The sequence below is a fragment of the Fukomys damarensis genome, unplaced genomic scaffold, assembly GCF_012274545.1.
Source record: "Fukomys damarensis isolate Sample0158 unplaced genomic scaffold, DMR_v1.0_HiC HiC_scaffold_20, whole genome shotgun sequence".
NCBI classification, from domain to species: Eukaryota; Metazoa; Chordata; class Mammalia; order Rodentia; family Bathyergidae; genus Fukomys; species Fukomys damarensis.
Window position 1 is genome coordinate 26521020 of NW_022900932.1, and position 9621 is coordinate 26530640.

Below are 9621 nucleotides of genomic sequence, written 5' to 3' on the forward strand. Positions count from 1 at the left end.
GTTCCTAAAGCTTCCAACTGGTTGTGGCACACATTGCTTCTGCTCAGAGATCTCTGGCCACAGCCAGGACACACCCAACTGTAAGGAAGCAGAGAAGTACAGCTTACTGTGTGTTTGGCAGGAGAACAGAAATATTTGGCGAAGAGCACAAACACTCCATTTCTATATGTGTCTTAGCAGCCACTACTCTTGGAAGGCAAAGAGTGTGACTTAGTCCTTTTTGCATTCTCCCAGAACCAGGTGAACTAGAAACACTGCAAATAGTAGATGAATGGAACAAAATAGGAAGCAGGGCTAGAACATTTGGTCTTCTCTTCCCTTTCTTCTTTTGGCCCTCTCTTCTCACATTGAATCAGGATCTGGACTCTGCAGTTGATACCTAGATGAACTTGGACCATCATTGAGCTGCTCAATGCCTCAGTTCTTTCATCTGGAAGATGGAGGCATCATTAGTCCTCTGTAAAAATTTAAGGTGGCATGTGTGGAAGCCAATGGCTACTTAGTGGCTCTGGCTGTTTCCAGAGCCCTTGCATACCTGTCATGGCAGAGCTGCCCCACGGAGGCTTGCAGTCCTAGGCAAGGCCCTGCTTCTCTTCTATTTCATATCAAGACTCAACAGTCCTGTATTAGATTTCATCAGAAGTTTCTTTTTTACTAAATAGATAAAATAATCCCTGTTATTAATTAATTACTATTAATGGGCTTAAAACCCCCCTACCCCCAAATTGTGGGCTCTAAAGGTAACTCACCTGATCTAGAGGAATGGCTGTCATAAATTTATAGTATTCATATTCAAAATGAAAGACACTGTGCAGATCCTCCAATGTGATGGCTTTCAAATTTACTTTTTCCTAACTGAATGATAATCCAGACCCTTGCCTGTGAAATATAAAGGGGTCTGCTCTGACTGAGAGGGGGTGGTCAGCATCTCCTTGGCCCTGGGGTACCCTAACCAATGCATTGATTCCAAGCCACCTCCAGTGATTCTAAGCCAACATTCTGGTCTTGTAGAAGAGGGACTGAGGCCCAGTCTCTGAATGGGAGCGACATCAGGCTTCACAGACTGTCCAGCACGGGACTGAGGTGAGACTCACTGCACTCTGACAAACTCATCCAGTAGTGGCCAGCGCAGAAAAGGGTTGAGTCTGGCAATTCATGGAGTTTGTTCATTTAAAGGCAAAGCAAAATTCTTCTTCTAAGGCTATGGGTAGCTAGACAGAGATAACAAGATAAAAAACCTTTTACCTCCAAGCTACCAGTTTGAATGTAGTACAGTCTGTTAGTTATTCGAGGCCATTATTGTGTAATAGGTTATCAAAGGCCTATGTGAAATGTGTGGGATTTTTATGAGCTTATTTTTTATTATAGTAGAATGTTTAAAGGTCCCTTAGGTACAAAATGCTTTGAAAGTTCTAATGGGGCCCCACAATCACTTGTAGAATTCTGAAGGTCAAATTGTGCTGAACAAGTGGGAGCCATTTTTGATTAAATTAGTGGAGGGAGAATAGAATATTAAAAAAAACCAGCTTCTGTTGTTGTTGATGTTGTGGCCCCTTTTAGCCTTCTGGGCACAGTGAAATCTCCTTTTTGAGGTGGGGGTGGGGAGAGAGAACTGCCACTCTGATACATTTTCCTACTTTGGGTCACCAGAGGTGGATTTTTCACCCCTGGGTTTACTGTGTGAGAAGGGTGGATATACATTAAGTTTCAGAAGAAAGTGGGCCATGGTAGCCACTCACCTCTGCTTGGTAAGGAGAGTTGCTTTAACTTGTGTTTATCCCTGAACCCCACGGCCCCACGACCAGCAGATGCTTGTCTGGAGCAGGTCTCTGCCTCACCGGATGTCCTTCTATAGTGTTGCCTGCTGCTTTCACTTGCTGTACTCAATTTTCCATCTTACACTAGGAAACTGTGAAGTTAGAAAAACAATGGACTGTTTCCTTCCTCTTTCTTTAAACCAAGAGGCTGAAAGGAGGGCTACATACTCATTATTCACAGGTTTGACTTGGGGATAAAGGTCATTAAAGTTCAAATATAACAAAAATTAAAATCCGCATGTCTTAGTGAGTCCCAGCCCAGCTGGGGTCAAATGGCACCTGGCCCCTCCAGGATCTTCATCGTAAGCAGGGGCTTGCCTCAGGTTTTCTGAGTGTATCGGGCTGACGTTTAGTTTCTGAGCTGGCTAAAAAGAGATCAAGATTATAGGCATGGACAGGAAGAGCTGACAGAAATTAAGTTCAACATGGGGCAGTTTGCCCCTCTAGGGATTTACCTCCCAGGCCACCTGTTACCACCATTATTCCTGGGTGTGACAGGAATATTTGTTAAAATGTTATATTTAAGCACACTCCTTGCTAAACAGTTCAGACGGTTTTTCCTGCCATTTAAAAAATTTCCTCTCTGTAATATCCTTTTGCAGGAGACTGTTTTTTGTGGCTAGACAACTTGTGGCTAGAAAACCCTCAGCTGGTGAGCTATAGATGCACCAGTACAGCCATCCTGCCCCATCACACCGAAAGGGAGGAGGAAACCACTTTGCTATTTGTGCTAAAAAGTGGCTGTCATGATTCCTACTACACAGCCCTCCCTGTTGCACTTGAAATCCACAGGGGAGAGCCAGAACTCACAGAACTGTAGCAGCGTGAATGTGGGGGCAGTGAGGGAGGATGCAATGATAAATTGCATCCGACCACAGTCACATAACTTTTATTAGAGTCCATTGCTGTGATCTGTTCTCACAGTGCCTGAGTTATAAATGAGGTTTTGTTGTAGGTATGTATGTAATGGAAAAATAATAGAACATAAAGGGATTAGCACTAACTGCAGTTCAGGTATCTAGTGGGGGTCCTGGAACATATTGGCCATGGAGAAAGTGGGGGTGCTATGTAAATCTGGCCTCCCGAAGACTGCTGGAGACAAGATAATCCAGGAGGGTCAGAGACAGCGGGCAAGCTCAGTGAGTAGCTGGCAAGGGAGCGATACTGTGATAAAGGAAGGCACTCCCGCTACTGGCTCCTGCTCAGCAGGTAGGGATTCCATCTGAACATTTCCAGGAGAAATTGTTCCTCAGTAGCATTCACATATCTACTATTGCCAAATCTTGGTTTGGAAAAAAAAAATCTCATAATTCAGTTGTGCAGCAAATATGGTCTGGTCTTGTCCCCATAACACTGGCAGACTAAAACTAGTTGAATATAAGATTTGTGCATCCTACTGGAAATAGAACGGAGAAAACCAAAAACCAGGACAATTATTTGGCCATCATAACAGACCAGCATAATAATATTTATATTGCTTTATATGCTATTCTAATTATAAAAAAATTATATTGTTGTTTTCCACCATTGAAAGTATATGCTGTATAAAGATTGCCCTGTTATTTTCATTTAAAAATGAAGAAATGGAACTTGATTTATTTATCTTAATCACATAGCAAAGTTTTGAGCTTTTAGGATTAGAATTAATACTGTTGAATTCACATAAAATCTTCATGTTGATCATAGCAGTAATAGTAAGAGTGTTTATTGAGCCCCTACTGTTTCTTTGGCATAGTGCCAAGTACTTGATGTACTTGATGTGTATGTTTTTTGTCATAGTTACCTTATAAAATGAAGCTTCTTAGTTCCATTTATGGTTGAAGATACTCAAACTCACTGAGGTCAAGTAATTTACTTCAGGTTCTATTTCTAGTGAATTGAGTTCTTATTCTGTCTCTCTTATTATATGGGTCATGGTCCTTTCTCTATGTCTCAGTCTCAATAGTTATTGGGATATGAATGATATGATTCTATTTTAACCTTTCACCTGTATTGGCCCATGTGATGAATAAGTACAGATTATTCTAAAATAGTAGCCAATTACTCTAGAAAATAGTCCTCTGCATTCTTTATACAGATGAGCAGAAGTGTAGATTTTTCACAAGTTAGGCAGACACACAAGAAAAACAAAACCAATCCCTTCCTTCTGGTTGAGCACAGCAGGATTATATATGTGTTCTGGATGACTTTGGTCTTAGAGGGTGGTATATACTAGACAGTGTCAATCTTTGTTTCCGCCTTAAAGATTGGATGGAGATTCAGGTTGAGTCCAAGAGAAGAAGTCATGGCTGCTCATGATTTGTCTGTGCAGAATAGTCTCACCGTTCTCCATTGCATTATTTGAAACACAGAGCTCTCTGCTCTATGTAATCCTCCTGTGACTTTCAATGTGGATTCTATTGAATGTAACACTCCCTGCCCTTCAGATCAAGATCAGAATATAAATGGTGGGAGACAAGTTGTGAATTGGTCTTTTATGTAGAACACAGTTCACAAATCTGGACCTCAACCTTACCCCCATTTTGAAAGATTCATTAATTACAATGACTTCCCTTTATGTTAAAATAGCCCTTAGTTCTCGCCTCAGAGATTTTTTTTCACATTGCCTTTGTGACCCTAAATGTCTTTGAAGATCATGGGCTTGATAAATAAACAATAAACAATGATTTTGAGAAGTAAATGAGCATCCCAAGTTTAGTTTTAAGAGGATCTTGCACTAATTCTCTGTAAGTACATGGAAGTATTGTATTAAAAAGGTAGCTGGCTATTTATTACTATTTTGTGCTAGATAACTGGAAAACACCTAAATTTAACTAGTCATTTTGTGGGTTGATTAACCAGCCCATGACACTGTTTCCCTCTTAGATGGTCTTGAGAGTAATTATAATAACTTGCGTATCAGTTCAAGCTAATTATACCCCATTTTTGTAGGGTTCCTCTTTGCAAACATTCTCAAAATAGCCTACCATCTTGCACCAGTCTTCTCTTACATTTCACAATGGACACTTTTAACCAGGAACATTTCAGCAACTGTTCGGTTGGTTTTCTCAAAGGAATAGATAAATCATCATGCTGTATGATGAGAGAGGAAATGACAGTTTTATCTTTTATTCAGATAGCCTAAATTTACATGAGACCACAAAAAGTTCCCGACAGGATGTTATTGATTACGTTTACCCAGCTGGGGCTTGAGGTGGGTCTTCCTGCCACATCACAGGGCACCCTCTTTTTTTTTTTTTTTCATTCCTGCCAGGCTTTTTGGATTATTAAAATAAAGACTCCAGGAGCTTTGGAGGATTTCCTATTAATTATTCTCTTAACTCAGCTCCCTTCTCTCTGGCAGTCAGTAACAATATCCTCTCTTGTTGGGTGCCTTGAATGACAGCTTCAAGAAACTAAGTGAAGATCAAATATTCGTTGTAATAACTAAGTTTATTGAGTACCAGGCCTCCTTATTAGTGATTGCTGTGCATTGCTTCACTTTATGAAGGTGGAACTATTTTTATCTGCATTTTACAAGTAAGGAACCTGTGACACTGACATAATTTATTTAGGGCAAAGGCAGGGGCCCCATCCTTCCTTTTCCTTCCTTCCTTCCTTGCTTCCCTTCCTTCCTTCTTTCCTTCTTTCTTTCCATCTTTCCAACCCTCCCTCTCTTCCTCCTGCTATCTATCCTTTCCTTCCTTCTTTCCTTACATTCAAGTAAAAAGAATTAACTGAGCACTTAGTGTACGCCAAGTTAGCACTATTTATTGGACTGCAGATAGCAGTAAACAAAGAAAAATGTTGTTTCCCATTGAGGTTAATCACTGTCCTATACTACCCCATGTTACACATTGTCCCTGAAGAGCTTTCCCACCCAATTTCTAAACTTTCTAAGTGATAATCCCAACTTGGTTTCCATTTTAATAGTTACAAAAGTCACAGCTTGAAATATGAGCTAATATTTCTGCTTTGAATCCTTTATGTACCAATTGGCAATGTTCATTTATATTATATACCTTAGGAACCTTAGTGTTCACTCTTGCCTGCTGTGGTAGACACGAAATTCTATGCAATGGCTCTTTTAAAACCAGACTGTATTTCAGAGAGAGAGAACCTTGGACTCACTTCAAAGAGAGATGTGATTTTTCCTAATAAAAGCATAAAAAAGCTCTATTTTAAACAAAAATGGTCATGAAGCCAATTTAGGGTTTCCTGAATAAGTTTGTCATTTAATATTTAACCCCAAAAGCCATCGGCCATACTAGCTTTGGAAATCAACCTGAGCTTTCAGTCATTCATAGGGCAAGTTTGAGATAACTGCAATCAACTTCACTTTTTCTTTCCTCTTCAGCTAACTCACCATCACACTTCTGTCAGGTGGTATAGGGCAGCCATGGGTTGGGGTTTTTTGCTTTTGTTTCTTTTTGGTACCGGGAATTGAACTCAGGACCTTGTGCTTGCAAGGCAGGTGGCAGCACCACTGAGCTAAATCCCTGGCTCGGTTGTTTTTTAAATCTGAGAGAAAGTACAATTGGGCATAGTCTTAGAATGGATAGAGTGGGATATATTTCATGTTCTAGAGTCACTTTTGTGTTGTCACTAGTTATCCCAGGATGGGAACATCTTCCAGGAAAATTGCTGTTGCTCATTCTGCCAACTTATCTGACAACCTGACTGCAAGACTTGGGTTAGAGGGTCTGTCTTCATACGTTGGTGTGCTGGCTGGTCCTAGTCCTGGAAGTGTGTGGACTGAAGAGGATGAGGAATATGTGGTCTGAGTTGAAAGTTACTGGGTATATAATTCTCCAAATCTTATGGCTCATGTATGGTAGAAACTTGAGATTTCTCCTGATGTTAACAATAATCCTAAAAATGCAGGTGATAAAACCATTAAAATATTTTGATTAATTGCATTAGTACACAGACATGTATCTTACCGTTCTATTAAATAGTGTAAATTGTTGTCACAGAAAGAATATGCGGCCCAAAAAGCAAGGATAAATAGTACATAGACATGTCAGGCAGTTACTAAAAAATGTCATGTTATCGTTTTGGATTTTGTTACACTTGTATTTGTTAGCTTTTAAAGTTTATGATTTGTTATTATTTTTGATTGCTCAATAAATGTTTACTTTTGTACCTAATTTTATTTGTGATCTTGTATTATTCTGGAGGACTCCTTAATTATATAATTATGTCTTTTCAACACCTGAATGCACCGCTGCAGGAACAATTTGATGTGGCACCGAGCAAAATGTGTGTGGGTGGTTCTAGCCTGGATCTTTTCTGAATCACTTGGTCATTATAATTTTTCACTGTCAAATATAAGAGAACACTGAAAATTGAAGGTGATTTCCTCCATCTTCTCTTTATTATTTAAAATATTTGGTGTAAGGGTCTTCTAGGCACTGAAATCTGGTATTTCCTTTGCTCTTTGTATTGATCAGGGTAAATCATTAGTGCCATGTCAAAGAGCATGGCTTTTGCATTCAAACGTGATTTGTTATTTATGCCACTGGCACTCAAGTACCTCCAACTCCTACCTGCCTCACTTCCCTTCTAGTGGACTCTACTGGAAGTCACTATGATCAAAGTTAAGAACATGGTGGGCTGTGATCATGGCATCACCATAGAGACTAGGCCTTTCTGAAAGTGGTATGTGTTATTTTTATTCTTAACCCATCAGCTATAATCAGCCCATATTTTTCATGTAAGGAAGCTGAGACATTTCTAGTACTGTTTGCCTTCTCTTCCAGAAAGATGAGGTGAAATGTGCATTTAGGTGAGTAGTACCAGTCTCTGCCATCAGCTTTGTTCGATATGTAAACAAAGATTTATTTTCAGAGGTTGAGAATGGTCTCACAATTATTGGTCTGATAGAGATTTCCACAGTTGCCAAATATTTGTGCAGTTAGTTGAGGTTATTATTGTGCTATGGTGAAAAGAGCATAGGGTTTGGAATCAGAAGGCCTAAATTTGTATTTGCGTTAGCGTATCACTGGTTAGTCATGTGACTCCCAAGAGACAATCTTTCTAAGCATCACTTTTATTAACTGTAAAAGAGGGGATAATAACATAGTGATTTCAGGGTCAGTGAGATCAAAGGAAGAGTTTATTTTACTCAGATACTGTACAAATATAAGAAGCTCCCTTGATCCAGTCTCCATTCTAACTGCTAAGATGATATATGCTACATTTACTCTAAGATTGATAAAGATGTTAATTCCTCCATTACTATGGGATTAAACATCATTTTCAATCTTCTTCCAAAGACTGAATATTTATTATTTTTTTTGGGAAAAAAACTCAAGATGGAAAGCTTTCCTTTTAAGCCAGTGTTAGCAACAAGGAAGAAAATTATTAGCATCCCTAGGTGTTGACTTATGCATCAGTCCTTAAAATTCATTGTGAAAATTCTTAACTATCCTTAAAGTCACATCCTTCATAATACAGAGAGGAAGGTGTTAGGGCAAGATGTGAGAAGTGTGGGCTCTTGAAATATTTTCTTTAAAAAAAAAGAATAGTTGTGGTATTTTGAATTTTCATTGAGGTAAAGTGATGTAATAGTGTATTAAACACAGAAGAATTAAAAATAAAGATGTTTTATATGAACTATTTCTTTACTGTCTATATCTTAATTATGACAAATCCAAAAGGATTGGCAAATTTATCAGTATATTTTTATTAGATTCTGCTCTCTGTCTTGGGTATTGAAAGAACCTCTTGTAAACGTGTGTAACAAATTCAGTTTAATTTCCTCAGTTGTTTCAGTGGAATTCATTTCTTTAGAGGAAGGATAGCATTGCTGGCAATAAGTCAACTGATTTTTCTGAATTTACTTATTCACAAGAGAGATAATAGTTTTAAAAGCTGACTTAGTGTGAGGACACAAGCTCTAAAAACTTGAGTTTGGGATTTTCAGCCCATAGAGGTTATGCCAAATGAATGAGTGGAAAGGAGTGGATTTTGAGTGTTGTCCTGCCCAGGAGAGATGGGTTGGAGAGGCAGGAACCCAGCAGGAATAATTTAAATAGGAGCCAGTGAGGATAAAGTGCTCAGTATCCACCCCAAACTCCTGTTGGGCCTCACAGAACCTATTGATAGAATAGGGTGGGATGGGCTTAAAGCAATGTACCATGCTTCATAATGAAACCTGAGACAAAGAAAGCAATCCTGATAGATAAGTCTCAACTCATGCCAGCCTCTACAGCAAGAAAGCATACAAGGCAACAGGAAGGTCTAAGTGGAGAAAGTCTAGGCATTATCTCCTCAAAAGGCTTCAGCCTCAGTTGATGACAGAGTGACAAAGATTTTCCACCCCCATGAGTTGACTGAAAGGCCTTTTAGGTTTACCATTTTTTTAACACATAAAATTCAAAACTGCTGTAAATGTGAATCACTGCATTCTAATTTTCTTTTTTCATATCTAGACGTCAAAGGCCTCAGGCTTCTGAATTTATCTTGTGATCTTTGAAACCAGCAACCTGAGAACAGAGCAGGGAGAGGATGTGTCAGCCATGGATGCCATGGTGGTAGGTACCAAGGATCAAAGGAGTTGCTCTACTGGAAGCCAGCATGGATAGAAGCTGACAAGAGGGCTGCCCTCAACTGGTACTCAAAACATGGGTTGTGTTCTTTGGTGTTTCCATCAATAGGTGTATATATCTCACTGCTTGTTAAATATTTTGAGTATACCTACCTTGAATTGAGGTCTGTAACTAGGAAGTTTCAAAGGCCTTCTCTTTCAACTTGGATCATCCCATAGGGACAAGGAAAGAAGAGGAAGAAGAAGAAGAAGAAGAAGAAGAAGAAGAAGAAG

At 39.3% G+C, this 9621-nt stretch overlaps 1 long non-coding RNA gene across 1 annotated transcript in view; it reads left to right on the forward strand.

The window, feature by feature from the left end:
• The first annotated feature begins 1014 nt into the window (after window positions 1–1014).
• LOC104874106 overlaps window positions 1015–9621 on the forward strand; it is a 14309-nt gene continuing 5702 nt past the window's right edge. The window contains exons 1-2 of the long non-coding RNA XR_783660.1: window positions 1015–1083; window positions 9233–9334. This is a non-coding gene — a long non-coding RNA (uncharacterized LOC104874106). The remainder of the gene's footprint in view (window positions 1084–9232; window positions 9335–9621) is intronic.